Consider the following 18,356-nt stretch of genomic DNA (forward strand, 5'->3'; position numbering starts at 1 on the left):
AATCAGAAGACAGAATAAAAAAATTGTCTGGAACTGGTCAATGATTTGATGTTTTTAATATTGCTGAGAAACAATTTTTACCTACTAAACACAAGCATAATAATTAATTCAATCCTTAAGCTATTTGTTAAGAGGTAAAAATGACGGCAGTGCTACTACAAAGTTATTTAATCAACTTTAACCTGGCATAAAACTTCCTGATATTTATTGAATTTTCCTGAATGTAAAGAAAATTATCCCAGGGCAAACTCATTTGAGAGCCTTTTTAAACAGAAGCTATGTTTTCTCCACTTAGGGAATGAGCATGACAGTATGAAAAGTATTTATTTTAAATGTGAACATTTATGTCCCTCTATGCCGAAGGCCATAAATATGTCTCACAGGATAAATTCCAGATGGTGAGCTTTTTTCCATTACCACAGCCCAAACAAACTGCTGAGGTGAAGTACCATCCTTCTTCTTGATGAATAATCTGGATCTCACAGGAAATGACAGCTGAAACTTTGATAATTCTATATGAATGACAAAGTGATATAATTTTTACATAGTTGAAATGTTTGAAATATGTATCTTCTTATATAATATGTTATATTTAAATATATATAATCTCTTTGTATTTAAACATTACCATTAGTTGCTATAGTTAGCACAGTTTCTTGTCTAATATCCCTTCATTCCCTTGATGTTTTCTAACTAAATAAAATATCATTTTCAAACATATGGACCCTAATCTTATGCCATCACCTTTTCATGTTTCAGAAAGCCATATCATAATTCGCTAAATGTAAATGACTCACCAACCTAAGTATCCATTGATGCATGAAAAATTTTAACTTCTTACAGATAACTTAATAGTCCAAGATATCTACAACTGTATGAGGAAGAACAATAATGTAAAAATACATAGAAAAAGAAGTGCTTTGCAAGGCAGTTCACTTGTGGTGCTGACATTCATAGTTCTATACCATTTGAAATTTATAGACTCTGGTCTTAAGCGTTGTTAGTCACAGAAATAATGCACCAACAATTACTTGCTGTGCTCACCTCATAAAATGTGAATGAACACTAAGAAATGGACATGCTAAACTCAGGTGAAGTAGATAAGTCTTTTGCAGAAGACTAGATATTGTGAAGCAGCTACATCAAAGTTAGGGAAATCAGAAAGGACTCTTTTTTCTAGATACAATACCCATGGCTTATGTCTACTAATATATGGAATTTTTTCCAGATTAAGACTTGAATAAAATATGAGAAATGTTATTGAAAAAGAATTTTGAAACTAGTTGATTCAAAAGTTACATTCATTTGTTCAGGATTTAACTTGAGGATTCTTTCATTGGAAGGTTCAATATTTATGCAAAATGTGCTTCAACTTAGACCCATATTGCAAGTCCAATAGATTTCTCACAGTGTTCCACACTATAGAGTCTCAGTGAATCTACAAAACAAAAATAACAACAACAAAAAAGAAACCACCTTCCAAGACTACTAAAATAAATTGAATACAGTTACACAATATAAGATAAGCACTTACAAATCAATTTGTTTCTCTATATTCTAACAATAACAACATAAACACCAACATTAAAAATACAGTAATACTTACAATTGCTCAAAAAAAAAGGAGAAATACTTAGGTTTAAATCTAACAAACTATGCACAGGACATTTATTCTGAAAACTATAAAACATTGTTGAAAGACATCAAAGAAAATTCAAATGAACAAATCTAATCATTCATGAATTGGAAGACTCAATATAACAAAGGTGCCAATTCTCCCCAAATCATATATAGAGTTAAAACAATTCTTATAAAATGCACATTTTTTTATATAGGCAAGTTTTCACTAAAATTTATATGTAAAAGCAGAAGGACTACAATAGCTACAACAATAAAAAAAGTAAGAATAAAATGGAAAAAATTTATATACCTAATTTCAATACCTATTATAAAACTATATAGTATTTAAAGCTGTAGGATTGGTGGATAGACACCATAGATCAATGGAATAAAATAGAGAACACAGCTAAAGACCAACATAAACATGCCAAAGTGATTTTTGATATCATTATAAAGGCAAACCAATAGAAGAGTGATAGCTTTTTCAGCAAATGATGCTACACCAATTGGATAACCATAAGGAAGGAAAAAAATAAAGAAAAAATAAAGTAAGGAAGAAGGAAGGGAGGAAAAAATAGAGAGAGAAAGAAAGAGAAAAATGAAAAAAAAAGAAACTGACATATAATTCAATATTTTCCTTAAAACAAATAATGGACTTAAATGTAAAACATAAACTATAAAACTTGTAGGAAAAAATAGAAAATATTTTTCAAGATCTAGTACTAGGCAAAGAGTTCTTAGACTTGGTCCAAAAGCATAAATCACAAATAGAAAGTTCGAGATATTGGATTTAAATTAAATAAAAAACTGTTGGTCTGTGAAAGATCCCATTAAGAGGTTGAAAAAGAAAGCTTAAGATAGTCCAATCAAGATGGCAGAACAGATGGATGCTGTGCTTGCCCCCTCCCATGAACTCAGTATAACTGTAATTAAAATATAGAAAATCAACCTGGAGAACCATTTAAGTACTAGATAAACAGAAGTCCTATAACTAAGGATATGAAAGTGAAGCCACCTTGAGACTGATAGGAGGAGCAGAGACATTAAATGGGTTGGTTCCACACCCAAGTGTGGTGGTCTAGAATTGGGAAGTGTATTTCAACTGTAGACATCCCCTCTGAAGAGCATACCAGTTTCCCTAGCTTTGAGCATGAGTGCCAGAAAGAGCAGCCCCCACCACAACTAGCTGTGAAAATTGGCGGGAATTCTGCCCATCAGGGTGAAACTGAAGGCAGCTAGAAAATCGCACATCCTGTTAAAGGGCCAGCACAAAGACTCTCTTACTCCAGTCATTCACTCTGGGTTCCAGTAGAAGAACAGCAGCTAGGGAGGTGCCAGAGACAAACAGAAAAAGACTGAGTTGTGCGACTTCAAAATGAGGGCTGGAGGGAAAGCTGCTATTGTTCCTGTGTTGTGTCCTTCCCCAACAAGGCCAAATTTGAACTTTCTTTAGCCTGGTAAGTTCCACTCACTTCATCCAGATACAGTACTCAAAGCAATGGTTATAAGGCTGCTCAAGAAATTTAGTGAAAACTTCAACAAAGAGATAGTAAACATTAAAAGGGACACGTAAATCATTTTAGAAAGTCAGAAATAAGAATACAATAACTGAAATGAAAAATACACTAGAGGTATCAACAGCAGATTGAATGAAGCTGAGGATTTAATCAGTGATTTAGAAAATGAAGCAGCAAAAATCACCAGATCAGAAGATCAAAAAGAATGGGGAGGAGAAAGAGAAAAAAGAAAATAATTTTAAAAAGGGTAGTTTAAGGAACCTCTGGGACAACATCAAATGAGTACCAGAAGGAAAAGAGAGAACAAGGAATTGAGAACATATTTGAAGAAATAATGACCAAAAATGCCCCTAACATTGTAAAGGAAATAGACATACAAGTCTAAGAAGTGCAGAGAGTTCCAAACAAAATAACCCAAGCAGGCTAAAACCAAGACACATCATAATTAAAATGCCAAATGTTAAGGACAAAGAAAGAATCTTAAAAGCAGCAAGAGAAAAGTAGTTTATTTTCTACAAGGGGGTCCCCATAAGACTGTAAGCTGATTTCTCAACAGAAACTTTGCAGACCAGAAGGGATTGTTACAAAATATTCAAAGTGATTAAAAGCAAAGACCTACGACCAAGATTACTCTACCCAGCAAAGCTAACTTTTATAATTGAAGAACAGATAAAGGGCTTCTCAAACAAGAAAAAGCTAAAGGAGTTCATCACCACCAAACCAGTATTACAAGAAATGTTAAAGGGACCTCTTTTAGAAGAAGGGGGAAAAAAACACATAAATATGAATAATAAAATGGCAATTACTATGTTCCTATTAATAATCACTTTGAATGTAAACAGATTAAATGTTCTAATCAAAAGGCATAGGGAAGTAGAATGGATAAGAAAATAAGACTCATGCATATGCTTTCTCTAGGAGACCCGCTTCAGGTCTAAAGACACACACAAACTGAAAGTGAAGAGATAGAAACAAAACACAAGCTGGGGTAGCAATACTTCTACCAGAAAAAAATAGACTTTAAAACAAAGGCTAAAATAAGAAACAAAGTAAGACATTATATAATGATAAAGTGGTCAGTTCAGCAAGAGGATATAAGTAGTAAACATGTATGCACCCAATAATACAAATATTGGCTAATGTAATGATAAAAATTCTCAGCAAAGTTGGAATAGAGGGGGCATACCTCATCATAATAAAGGCAATATATGACAATCCCACAGCTAACAAGCTTTTCAAGAGGTAAAGATAAAATTGTTTTCTTTAATATCAGGAACATGACAAGAATGTCCACTTTTACCACTTTTATTCAACATAGTATTGGAAATCCTAGCCACAGCAATCAGAGAAGAAAAAGATATAAAATTCATCCAAATTGAAAGGAAAGAATTAACACTGTCATTATTTACAAATGACATGATACTATATATAGAGAACCCCAAAGATTCCACAAAAAAATCAACGAGAACAGATCAATAAATTTAGTAAATTGTCATGATACAAAATTAGTATTTGTAAGTCAGTTACATTTTTATATACCAAATGTAAGCTATTAGAAAGAGAAATTAAGAAAACAATACGGTTTGCAATTGCATTAAAAAAATTACCTAGAAATAAATTTAACCAATAAGGTGAAAGACCTATACTCAGAAAATTATGACATTAAATATAGACATTGAAGAAGATACAAATAATTAAAAGCATATATTGTATTCATGAATAGAAAGAATTAACATCATTAAAATGTCCCTACTATCCAAAGCAAATTATGGATTCAATGCAATCTTTATCAAAATACCAATGACATATTTAACATAACTAAAACAAATAATCTTAAAATTTATAGGGAACCATAAAGACCCTGAATAAACACAACAATCTTGAGAAAGAAAAACGAAGTTGGAGGTATCATGCTACTTAATAGTAAACTATAATACGTGGCCATAGTAATCAAAACAGCATGGTATTGACATAAAAACAGAAACATAGATCAATGAAACAGAATAGAGAGCCCAGAAATAAACCTGTACCTATGTGGGCAATTAATCTATGACAAAGGAAGCAAGAGTTTACAATTGGCTAAAGATCGCCTATTCAATAAATCATGTTGGGAAAACTGGACAGATTTATGCAAAAATAAGTGAAACTAGATCACCTTTATACTATATACAAGAATAAACTCAAAGTGGATTAAAGACAATAAACTCTCTGACACTGCACTTCATAATATATAGAGACAAGATCACCTTTTACTAATGGAAATGTATAATGGAAAACAGTGCATCCATAGTATGAGATACTATTCAGAAATATAAAGAAGTGAACTATTGGTACATGTAACAACTGGGATGAATCTCCAAAGAATTATACTGAGTGAAAAAAGCCAAGAACCCCAAAGTTTAGGTACTATATCTCCATTTGCATAACATTCTCAACATGATAAAAGAATCGAAATGAAGAATAGATTAGTGGTTACAGGAATTAAGTAGGGACTAGGGAGGGAAGGAGTGGGTGTGGCTATACAAGAGCACTATGGGAAAATCCTTGTGGTGATGGAGAAATTCTGTATCTTGACAGCATCAATGTTGATATCTTACTTGTCATATTATACTATAGTTTTCCAAGATGTTATTAGTGGAGAAAACTGTAATGAGTACATGAGCTCTCTCTGTATTACTTCTCAAAATTACATGTGAAATTCAAAATTATTTTAATAATAAAAAGTTTAAATTTAAAATTTAAAAATAATTACGTATCAAGAATTATAAAAAGTAAACAATATTCATCCTATTCTCACTATATTGAATTAATCACTGTTGACATATGTATAACTATTTTAAGAAAATATTAGGGTGATTATCTTTAAACCAAATATGCACAAATTGAATGACAATAAGTTTAAATATTTAAAACGATAGGAGTTAATAGATTGAGAAATAGAGAGATAGTAGATAGGCAGATATCTGGATCATATCTAGAATGATAAAATGTCAGGTAAATGAAGAAATAAATTGATAGCAAATAAATATAGATACATAGATACATGTATATATATACATATATGCAAAACACATATATACGTACTTAAATTTATGTTAAAAGTGAAGATATATTGAAAGTAAAAAATTAAATATATATTTCTTCAACACAAGATTTACTCTCTAAAATAATAAGGTAAGAAAGAGAAAAAGAAACATTATGAAAACTTTTAAGAGTAGTGTCATAGTTTTAAATGTAATGTTTTTATTATAGGCAGTAGGGATTTAATGCCTGATATAAATATCAAAACTCATATTTTATTTTAATTCTCCTCCCTTCAATTTCTCTATTGACATAAGTTATATTTTTCCACTGTCTAATTTAATACATTTTTCTTCTATTCTTTAACCACATAACTTTTTGGTATTATGTAGTTCTACATTTAAAAAGATTTAATTCTGACTACTTCGAGCAAAGTTGTTACTTCACTGAGAGATTTTTATTTAGATTTAATTACCAAATACTTTAAAAGTTTCATTGATGCTTTATTACACTGTATCATATGGTTCATATTAAAATCACATCAAACAATAAAGTATTGCTGGGAAACCCCTATTTTTTTCAGAACTTGGGCTACATTGTTCCATCATCTTGTGGCAATGATAATTGCTGTGAAGAAATGTAAAACCAACCAACTAAAATAACACTGGGAAATTGTTTTGTTTTGTTTGTTTTGTTTTATTTTAGGGTGAATTCTTTATCTTTTAAATGCTGTAAACATTTTTTTTTAATCATTTGTTTTGTTCTAGAATAATTCTCTTGGTGGTCAGAATAATCTAGCTCAACATTTGTCACTGCTTTGGTCAACATGGTTGATCAGTGAATATGATCCCATTGGCTAGTCTACTATTCACCCTGACCACATGGGTGCCTTCCTGCAGTAGACTCCCACAAAGGAAATCAACTATTTGACATTCTCATCTTTTTGATAATTAATACTAATAAACTCACTGAGTAACTTAGTGTAAAAAATTCCAAGACCACAAAAATAAGGTGAATTAATACTTAATGAGCAAATAAGTTTATTAGAAATTGGTTTAACATTGACTTAAAAAGTGGGCAATACATATATTACCTGCACCTCATAGAGTAGGATATGGAGACTATACAGAATAATTTGAACTAGTAGAATCAGGTGAGGGAATTAGACAACTGAGCTTTTAGACCACTGAGGTATGATCACTGGAAATGGAACTGTAGCATTTTGAGGTGGCAATCCACAACAGCCAACTGGCCACCTGAATTTATCTGGACTCAATAAGAGCTTCCTCTAAGCCCAGTGCTTTCCTGTTTTATCAATCCCTGTCAATATTTGATCTCAAATTACCTTTGATATCATACCAAGGTTTGCTTCTTAAACTATCAAACTTGACTTTTTAAGGCGCTGGAAACAGAGATGTTACCCAAACCTGCTTAAGTAAAAAGAGAACCACAATGGCTTCATAATCTTTTTCTAGAAATCTTATTATTTATTCCTGCTCTCCTCTCAGCTTTTGTTTGATCTGTATAGTGATCACTCTCTCCTAACACAGATGATTCTCTTTCAAATAGCAAGAGGAAAGAAAAAATTCCTTTTTCCCACTTTGTTAGGTTTACTTTTCAGGGAAGGTCTCTGGTTGGTCCGACATGAGAACAATGGTTATGCTTTTTGACATAGGATTGGCCACATGGAAATTGGAAAATTAGCATTAGTCCAGGTCCTAGGGCAGAAAGAGTTCCACAAAGAAGTGAGGACAAAAGGCATGCTGAACCATCATTCTTCATCAACTGGGAATCATTTGCCTCTCTACTCTGATATCTAGTTTTGTCCCATTCCTCTTTTTAACATATGACTCATACATTGGCACTATTCATTAAAGACATTAATAAGAAATAATTGAGTAAAATATGTAATTGTTGAATTGAGTCTAAATTCATACACGTAGCTCACAGTTGGTCCATCACCTGGGAAAGTATATCCTTATGAAATGGCACTAGAATTTCATATATTATACATTATAATATATATAATACATTAAACATTGCCTCCATATTGAATACATCCTCTTCCCTAAGAGGTACTCAAAAAATAACATGAAAATAAATGAGTGAATTTGCACAAAAATAAACATAGCTTGACAATTTACTTATCTGCTATAAAAGTTTTTAATTTTGACTCTTTAGTCCTCATTCATCATTTATGGCAACATGTACAAAAAAAATTCTTTTATGTTCTATAACAAACATGAATTTGCTTTACACAGTCTTGAAATTAAGTGACTCTTCTTGTAAGTGGTAATTCAATTTACAGATTTTCAGAATCCGTTCAATTTAGTATCTGACAGATATCAGAGGCATACTCTATTCTAGTTAAAGTAGATCATATATATATATTGATCAAAATTTAGTAGCATAGCTAAGAAGGATGTATGTAACACAGACTCTATAAGAAATATTATAGAATCATAATATACAGGTATCTCAACAGATAATTTGGGGGTGTGGCCTTGTAGGCACACTGAAAGTAAATACACTTTAATTTGAAATAGATTTAAAAATAGAAACATTTGCAACAATGAGTTTTTGCCCATTTATCTCTTTTTCTTAATTTCTTCACTTCCTTTTGACCATGTTAAGAACGGAGAGTGTTTTATCATCAACATTCCAATGAAATGTTTGATTCCTTATTGCAAAAGAATAGAAATAAAGACGCCCATTTCAAATTAGTAGAAATAGGGCATATAATGTAAATATAACATAAATAACCATATGTACATACTGTCTACATATGGTTATTTTACAAGTCATTCATATTACCCTGAAAAACAAATCCATTATTGTTATTGGCTTTTAAAATGGAAATAAGTATAATGTATAATGTAATTTTTTAATGATTTAAAAAATATCTTGCTGTTTTTCTGTCTCCCTCTCTATATATTTCTTCCTTATTCCCCATGAATCTCTTTTAATTTTATTTTTCAGTTCAGTGTTTAATCACTCATTTTGAGGTTTTAAATATTATCCTGGGTCAAATTATTGTATGTGACCGATGATTACTTAGAATATTAGTTCTTTGTAGGTCTACTCCCTAATAGATATTTTATGATCGTTAACAGTTTCGATTGTTATATAATATCAAACACATAATTGCATCAATAATTTGAAAATTACACTGTATAAAAAATGCATATTTCATGTGACGTATCATGTTACTTTGATATGTTTTTGTTTCCCTAACTAATAGATGCCTATGGTTTATTAATATATGTAAAGTGTGGCTAACACATTTGGGATAGATTATAGATAACTAGAATGATACCTTTACTTAAGCAATGCAAAATTTTATGAGAATTTTTTGGTTAATATTTGAATTGGTTATTCATAATTTTTATTAAAACATGAACATTTCCTAAATTAACATTTAATTACTCTATAATTGTTTGAACAATGCCAACATTGTATCTAATTATGATCACAATAGTGATATATGTTGGATTCAGAGCCAAGTGACTATAACAAAAATAATAAGACAAATATTTATCAATAATTTATTATACACTTGTCTTTTGCACATTATCTGTATTATTACATTTAATATGGTGTTGTGGTGCAGGTACTATTTTATCCCATTTTACAGATGAGAAAACCACAGAAGCTCTGTAAACTAACCAAAGTTAAAGTTAATAAAAGATAAAAACTAAATTATAATACAGATAGTCCAGTTCCACAGCCTGTTCTGTGCTATTGGTTCTACTGACAGTCTTATAAATCAAAATGTCCAGCCTCTTAAAAAATAATTATTTATTATTGAATTAATAATTCAAGTATTATAGGGTTAAGTATTTGATTTAATAAATTATTAAATTAATAATTTATGTATTAATTTTTAATGATCCAAGCCTTTATTTAAAATCAGTCAATGTATTCTTGTGGCTCTTGCTGTTTCTCATTAATTAATTGATTTACTAATTATACTATTTAAATTTTATATATGTATATATACATATACAATGCACATATATCCCCTAAGCAAAATACCTTTTTCTCTTATTCTTTTATCACCTGAATTTAAGTTCTTGTTTATTGCAAGTATGTTTCTATTAGAATATTCTAAGCATAGAGCATAAATCCCTTTCCTTTCTCTTCTCGTCTTCCTTCTTTTTCTTCTTGTATTGGTTTAGTACTTTGTCATGCTTTTTCTTTTTATTCTGATGCTACTTAATAAGGGCAGTTCTGTCCACATAGATTATTTTCTGTGGTTTATTATGAGGAATACTCCTTAGCATCCATTTCACCACAATGGAATCTCCTCATCTTAAACTCTTATTTACAGTGTGAGAGCTGGATTCAATCCATAAGATTTTGTCTTAGAGTAAAAGATGTGTATAATTTTGAAGTTCTGCAAAATTTGCAAACTGACTTTAGAATTAATGAGAGCTGCTGTCTTTTGAGATTATATTCCGAGTAAGCTTTATCTTATGATTTACAAATGAGTACATTGAGCTGCAGTAAACTTAAATTTTCTTGAGCATGCTCATATTGCTATTAATTGGTAGAGCTTAAATTTCAGATTCAGTTTTCTAATTAAGTTTGATTATCTTTCCACCATAGTACTTTGTATTTGACAAAGAGGAGAAAGATAAAGATCTTGGAAGATAAAATATTAGAATCATATATGGGAGGTAAATCAAGAGATTAAAAAAAGAGTAAAGCATACACACTCAGACACATACATATGCACAGCCACAGAACTTCAACGACAAAGCCCAAGACCCATGTAGAACTCCTAACAACACTCCAAACAAAAATTTGTTTCAGTGATAACATTTTACATTGGACTTTTAGCAAATGGATAGCTAAGGTACATTTGTTTTTTCAGTTATTTGTCAAGTCTACCTAAAAATTAAATAAAGATCAGTAAAACTAAATCTTTATTGGAACAAACATGATTCGCACTTGTGCTGGATTTTTGAGCAGAAAGTCTGAGTCATTGTTCCCTGAAATATCTGGCTTATCCAATGATTCATTTTAAGTCATTTCTTAACATCCATAGGGGAGACTAGCTAACATCTTTGGGCTGGATAATCTGGCTCTCCTTACTCAGTCTTGATCCTTTCCAGCTTGTAACTGGAGACATAGACATTGTAAGAAGCTAAAATCTACATTCCCAAAGCTCCATTGAAGCTATGGTTCCATGTTTTGAGATTTGAAAAGCAGAATACAGAGTCTATTTTTTTCTATAAGCTATTTTCTGTTGCTAAACATGACTGTCAAAATATGATGTATTTCTTCTAGAGACTTCCACTATCCATTCTTCAGCTATTGCAGAGTGTCAAAAACAAAGAAACAACAAAATAGTTGTTTCTTGATCTGACATCTAAATACTCAGCCATTTAAAAAAAAATGAAATCCTATCATTCACAATGACATGGATGGACCTAGAGGTTATTATGCTGAGTGAAATAGTCAGACAGAAAAAGATAAATACCATACGATTTCACTTATATGTGTAATCTCAAACACAAAAAGAAAAAAAAAACTAATCAAAAACAGACATAAATATAGAAGACAATATGGTGACAACCAGAGGGGAGGGTGTGAGGGAGCCTGGAAAAAAGGGTTAAAGGGTTAAAGATATACAAATTAGTAGTTGATAGATGGTCATGGGGTTGGGGAGCACAGCATAGGGAATGTAGTCAGCATTAATGTAGTGGCTAGGTGTAGAACCAGAGGAGAGAAAAGAGCAATCAGGGAGATCATTTTATTAACTTTATAAATGCCTAATGAATGTACTGTATACTTCAAACCAATAATAAAATTAAATTAAAAAAAAAAAAGGAAGTTCCCACAGAGCATGGTTTGCTGACCTATAATCTAGAGAAGTGGGAAAGAATCCAGGCTAAAAGGTGACACATCTGGATTCAAGTCCCATCTCTACCACTCATTGACAATGTAAACCCAGGAAAGTTAACTAACCTTTTTTAATTTTAAGTATTGCTGGTATATTATATTTAATATGTTTCAGGTGTACAATAGTGATTCGACATTTACGTACCTTACAAAGTCCGTTTTATGAACTCAAAATTAGGATAGATTTCCATAATTTTTTCTATCTTCTCTAATAACAAGCTATATTATATGAAATATCTATCGTATGGAATGTGGCTGATTATTTCAGTTCACAAAGAAAGATTTCACCCGAGGATTTATTATGATTTATTATGAAGGTTGCCTGTTTATTGCCTTCAAAATTATAACATTATATGTACATTATAAATATAAATTAAACGCAGGCCTTAAAAATAAGTAACATAGTCATCTGGCTTTTGTTAATAACTTGGATAACCACTGAAAGGAAATAAAACAAGATTTCAAAATTCAAAAAAAAAAAAATCCCAAAAACCCAGCTCTTTAGGTCATGGCTATAATTGTCTGTTCTCCAGTTTTTCCTAGAGGTATTCTGCAGCATTTGCAGCAGCAATGGTGGTGTTTTGTGAATTTCAGCATAGCTTTCTTCAGCAGTAACTTCAGTTGTTGTACATTAGTGTCTAATGAATCTAAGACATCCTCAATGGGTTAGCGTTTTTTGTTCTCATGTAATTCAAAAGGCTCAGTTAAAAATTCCTGCAATGATACTTTAAGAATATAATTCCCTGTATTAAATTACTTCCCATTTAAACTACTTAGTGTTTTCTAATTTTGGCCTTGACCTTGACCGATACAGTCTTTCCATAGATATACTTGAAGCAATAATATTATAAAACATAGAATAGATAAGATTAATTCACTTTAAAGTACTATTCTTTAAATTATTTTAGTATAGGTTGCCAATGCATGCTGGGATTACCCATGAACTCTTGATAATTTAAATCAAAATGATTGTCAGTCCCTTGGTCTACTTTTTTTTGGTTAAATAACTGATTGTCAATTATTTGGTTTACCCTTGTAGATATTTTTGGATTCAAATTGAATGGTAAATATTAGGACATTTTCACTCTCATAGGCTAATCCAAAATGTTGAGAATTATGTCTTATTACTGAGGAAAAATCTTTACTAAATTTTGTTTTAAATTTTATATGTGTGGTGAATTTCAAAAAGGAAAAAGAATAGCTTAGAACAAGTGTGGAAGGTGTTAAGAAAAAAATCATTAGACTTGAAATTATTTGTACTTATTAACAAAAACAAAGGCTCTTTTATATTGGCCACCTAAAAACTTAGAGAAAATTATGCAGACCAATTTTTTAAAAAGCATTTTATAATATGTAATTTCTACCTCATTCTCGAACATATTTTATGTCTTATATTTGCTTTTTCATCTGCTTCTAGTTTATACTATTGGTGTTTTTGTACTTTAAAACAAACTCTTTGAAAAAGAGTATTGTTAAATCAACAAATAATATATTTTCAGAATCTCAAGCCTTGATATGTTTATTCATTCATAAATGTTTCACCCAAAAACTTTATTTTTATTACTGTTTTATGAATAGTACAGAATTCTAAAAGTTCTTTGTATAAAGAATAAAATGTTCTTTTATGTTCTTTTTTTAAAAAATTCCTATTACAATGGGCATCCAATATTATTAGTTTTAGGTGTATAACATAGTGATTAGACATTTATATAACTTGCTAAGTGATCACCTCAATAAACCAAGTAACCATCAGACACCATACATAGTTATTACAATGTTATTGACTGTATTCCTTATATTATATTTTACATCCTTATGACTATTTTGTAGCTACTAATTTGTACTTGTTAATTCCATTCCCTTTTTACACACTCACCAACCTTCCTTTCTTCTGGTAATCATCAAAATGTTCTCTGTTCTCGTAGAGAGTTTGTTTCTGTTTTATTTGTTTACTTTGTTCTTTAGTTTCTACATGTAAGTAAAATCATGTGGTATTTATCTTTCTCTGTCTGACTTACTCCACTCAGCACAATATTCTCTAGGTCTATCCATGTTGTTGCAGATGACATGATTTTATTCTTTTTATGGCTAATAGTCCACTGTATATATGTACCACCTCTTCTTTATCCATTCATCCATTGACACAGATGGTCTCCATATATTGGCTATTGTAAATAATGCTGCAATGCACATGTGAATTCACATGTCCTTTTGAAGTAGCATTTTGGGTTTCTTCAGATAAATACCCAGAATTGGGATTACTGAGTCCTTCTTCATCTCTTGTTAAAACATTTGTTGTAAAGGCTATTTTGTCTGGTATAAGTATTGCTTCCTTAGTCTTTTTTTTTTTTTTTTCACTTTTATAAATTTTCTTTTTCTGCACGTGAGTGTGGAATTAAACTATTCCATGACTCCATCCCTCCTACCAATCTTGAGGTGGCTTCTTCTATATGTCCTAGTTATAGCATTTCTATTTAGGTAGACTTCAAGCAATACCCAGTGATGGTTGTTCCATAATTTAGTTGTAACTTTGATGTGGTTATGAGAGTAGTTAAGCACAGTATTCCCCTACTTGGCAATCTTGATTGGAAATTGTAAAGTATTTCAAAGAATAAAATATTTCTTAATAAAATGAACTTTGTAAAGGATCATCTTGCTATAAGACTTCTTGTCCTGAACAGCTATGGCTTAACTTCATCTTATAATTCCTTTAAAAAAGAAATATAATCCCTATAAACTTCAACTTTTCTAAGAAATGGTCTATTAATTAAAAAAAGGAGAGAGATTTATTACTTCTAGAGGTACTATAGCTTCAATGATTAACAAAGGGTGGGAGAAGAGAGAAAAATTTAAGATACAAGCATAAAAACACTTTGATAGAAATAGTTCCTCTATGCTTCTATAGATCTTCACACATTTCTACTAGAGTAATTATCACATTGCTTTTAAATGATGTTTTATTTTTATGTAAGCATTTATTTTTCTTTTTACTATATTAGATCGTGTGCTCCATGTACATAGAGGTTTTATCTTATTGAACAGTACAAATTCAGCACAGGGGCTGCTCTGTTTATTTTTGTTGAACACTTTGCTTCACAACTTTAGATCTTGTTCAAAAACATCATTGAGCTTGTTTCTGACAGCTTAATTGTACACTTTACCTCATCAATCATAAATCGAGTTCATTGCAGTGCAGACCGTAAAATCTAAGCTTCTAAAAGTAAAAATATTTTTGCCTTATACCTCTTTCCTCACTTATAAATTGGAGAAATCTCTTTCACTATCAATGTCAAAAATACCTCACTGCATACCAGTTGTTCTATTCCTATCACTCTAGAATAGTTAGCAATTTTAAAAGTTATACTCTTGTAAACTATAAAATCTACACAATGGAATACTATTTTCTCACACTCAGTTGACAGGAATTGCCATAATATTAATTATTGAATTAATTTCAAACATAAAAGAAAATACAGAGACTTCTGGGAATAGTATGATGATAGCAAGAGTAACTTCTAATGACTGACTTCCAATGACTCTAATTTAGTACTTAAAAAGCAAAAACAGTATCTAATACAACTTGGTTTCTTTGTATACGTAGATTTGATCAGTCTATACTAAACTTACTTAAAGTTATTTAGTCAGCCTTTGACTAAAATTCCTTGAGGGAGTTTATCTCTTTGACAAATTTTTACTTAGTAAGTCTTTATTAGAAGAAAGTAATAAACTTATTTGTTTTCCTTAAAGGTCAATAAATTTTTACATTTTGATAATTCTGAATTTAATTATAAATATATACATTATGACCAAAGTCTTAAAACTAATATTAAAGCAGTCAAGCAATAAGATAGTTTATCCATTAAATTCTCTTTGTCCAGAATTTCATATTTGAAATCAATAAATAAAAGCATTTATTAATTATATCTTTACAATTTTATTTTCTAAGGTAAATTTATTTATTTAATGCAGTTTTATGTTTAATTTCATAAACATTGAAGAACCTAGTATTTCTCAGAATAGCTTTATGATCTGAGAATGTGGAAATGGTAAAATACAATTCTGACCTAAAACTTCAATTGTAGTAGTGAAACAGAAAGAACTAAAATTAATTGCAATAAAAGTTGAATAAGACATAAAACAAGAAATGCATCAGGTACTAAAAAAGCATATATATTTCTGTTAAAGTCTGTAGAAAATGTTTTACAAGCAGTCTTTAAAACAAATAGGTTTTTAGACACTACTTGCTAGAGCATTCACACCAGTGAATTAAGTTTATTCAATGCTCATATATGCTTATTCTTTTGTTAAGATAATTAATTGTATTGTTAATTGTTATGTTATGAATATTTGTCAGCTATCAGGAAACTTAAGTAGAACTTTTGTTTTTACATGCATGTAGACCTATATATGACACACACACACACACACACACACACACACACAGGCAATCACACAGAAAAACATTTTTAGGTCTTAAGGTTGGATTTTGTTTGTCTTTCTAAGCATGATAGAATTAATACAAACAACCAACCAGACTGCAGTTTTGCTTGTAAACACATAGACATCCATTATATTAGTTTAGAGATAATAGATAATCATGATAGATAGATGATGATGATAGATAAGATAAATGATAGATTACTAATAGATAAGTAGATGATGATTATGATAGATGATAAGTAGATAGATAGATAGACAGACAGACAGACAGACAGATAGATAATATGTAGATAGATAATAGATAATAGATGATAGGAACAGAGATTCCCTTTGATGCAAATAATGAAAAAAATAGCTATAATAAAATATCTTTCATAACATTTATAAGTAAATAAAAAAACAAGAATGTAATTGCAAATCACTTTATATAAAGAAATTTTTTCTGGCTTGAGCACTTTCTAGATAATTAATTTTTAGAAATAGCCTGAAAACAAGTAATCAGCTGCTTTTCTAATTAAAAGGAGGAGCCGAAATGACTTCAAGAGATAAATTGTTGGTAATGTTCAATGAATAATATAAATAACAAAAAATACCATTTCATTAATGTATCAACAATATGCAAAAACATCTAAGTTTCTTACTCAGTTTCCTCACTACTTCTTTTCAAACACAAAATTCAAGATAAAATGACAACTTTGACATAGTAGAATAATATCTGAAAAAGCTTATTATTTTGATTGTTTAAAAAAGGTACCAAGAAAAAAATTAAAGTTTTTATAAAAAATTAGATAAAAAATTTAATTTCATAAAGTTTATAATAATAATTGTATTGGATATAAATAATATATGTTCAAATAGTATATTTGGAAAATAATATGTAAATGCGTCAAGATATAAACAAGAAATATACAGTCGTATAATTTAAATAATAACGAGAAAATTTCATTAATATTACTTGGGCAATTTAATGAAACTAAATTGTTGTGTGATATTGTGAAATGTCTGAGAGCATGAGTGGTGACTCCAAGTCACAGTGATTGTCATAGAATCTTAACAGTATCAACACAGGAGTTTTCTGATTTGCACAGCCATAAAAACTTCAGCCGAATTTACTGTTGTAGAAGAATCACAGTCTGTACCTTAATCACATTTAAGATCATACATATAGCCAGTCATAGCAAAGGTGTGAAAATCATACTTTTCGGAGGACCGACCACCAAAAACTAGCCCTCCACTATAGAACTTAAGACTCCTGAATTTTTGTTGGTCGGATTTGCTTTCACTGTAGTGGTGCATGATGGGCATTTTTCTCTCACAACTTAAAGGTTGACTCTCTAGACTGAGGCAGAGCAAGATCTTTTTTATGTATCCTGTCCACAATGGTGGTATATCAACTCCCTAGGTGAGAAAATTCATTTATATTTTTTAAGACAATTAATGGACCATAGAAGAAATTCACCTAGGAATGGGCATATTATTAAGGAGTAATGTGGAGAAACTAAAAATATATATATTATATATATTTGTTATGTTGAATATTTTTATAATAAATGTAACTAAAATGGAAGGTTTATTGTGACTAATTTTTGCTTATAACATATAAGCCAATAAAGTGAATGTAACATAGTTCATTATAGGTCTTAATACTCTTTCTCAAGGCTTTGATAGAAATCTTACTTCTAAAAGCTTCTAATAGATGCTCAACTTCAACAAAATTAAAATAAAACGTTAATACTAAAAAAAATTATGGATGTTTTTGACACCAAGTAAAAAATATTATAGTAACTTTCAGGACTTTTCGATGTTTTATATTAGTAAGAAAGGGGGGGTGAAATGTGTACAGATAAAAAA

This window comes from Rousettus aegyptiacus, unplaced genomic scaffold, assembly GCF_014176215.1.
Source record: "Rousettus aegyptiacus isolate mRouAeg1 unplaced genomic scaffold, mRouAeg1.p scaffold_m13_p_4, whole genome shotgun sequence".
Lineage (NCBI taxonomy): Eukaryota > Metazoa > Chordata > Mammalia > Chiroptera > Pteropodidae > Rousettus > Rousettus aegyptiacus.